The sequence below is a fragment of the Arachis ipaensis genome, chromosome B05, assembly GCF_000816755.2.
Source record: "Arachis ipaensis cultivar K30076 chromosome B05, Araip1.1, whole genome shotgun sequence".
In the NCBI taxonomy this organism is placed as follows: domain Eukaryota; kingdom Viridiplantae; phylum Streptophyta; class Magnoliopsida; order Fabales; family Fabaceae; genus Arachis; species Arachis ipaensis.
The window spans coordinates 125,565,762-125,566,398 of record NC_029789.2 but is presented as its reverse complement, the minus strand read 5'-3'; positions in this window follow the sequence as shown (position 1 = coordinate 125,566,398).

Sequence of the window (637 nt, the reverse complement as noted above, 5' to 3'; positions counted from 1 at the left end):
CTAGAAGGATTATAAAATCCATTACAAGAAAACTTAATATATGTTTTATTTTTTAATAAATTTACCGAACAATAAATTACTAAATATACAAGACAAAATTCAAATCAATTAACTAATTATTTCACCAATTTAAGTTTATTTCTTTTTATTTCTATAGTTAATCTTTGTTTATCTATTATTTTATTAACTAATTAGTAGTTAAAGAAAAAGGGCTCATTTTTTTCGACATGCCACTAGTGTATGAGTTATGTTTGGTTATGGGATACAATGGTATTAGATACAGGTGTGGGACAGAAATTTATAAACAATGGCAGAGAGAAATCGGACTGTCCGATTCTTTTGTTAGAAAATCATTCGGAGGGTCCGATTAACTTTTTTTTTTTTTGAAAATGAACTCGGAGGATCCGAGTTGCTTGTTTTTTAATTTGGCTAATATTAATCGGTGAGAAACTACAAATTAGACGGTCCGTTTTTCCTTCTTTCTGTCGCACCGTTCGATATCAGTTGGCCTAATATCACACCCCAGTAAAACTCACATGCATCCCATATGTGTGGTCTACTCCGCCAACGACGTCATATAAAAATTAAAAAACGAAGAAAAAGTTGGTATTATGAGAAAATTATAATAATAATTAAT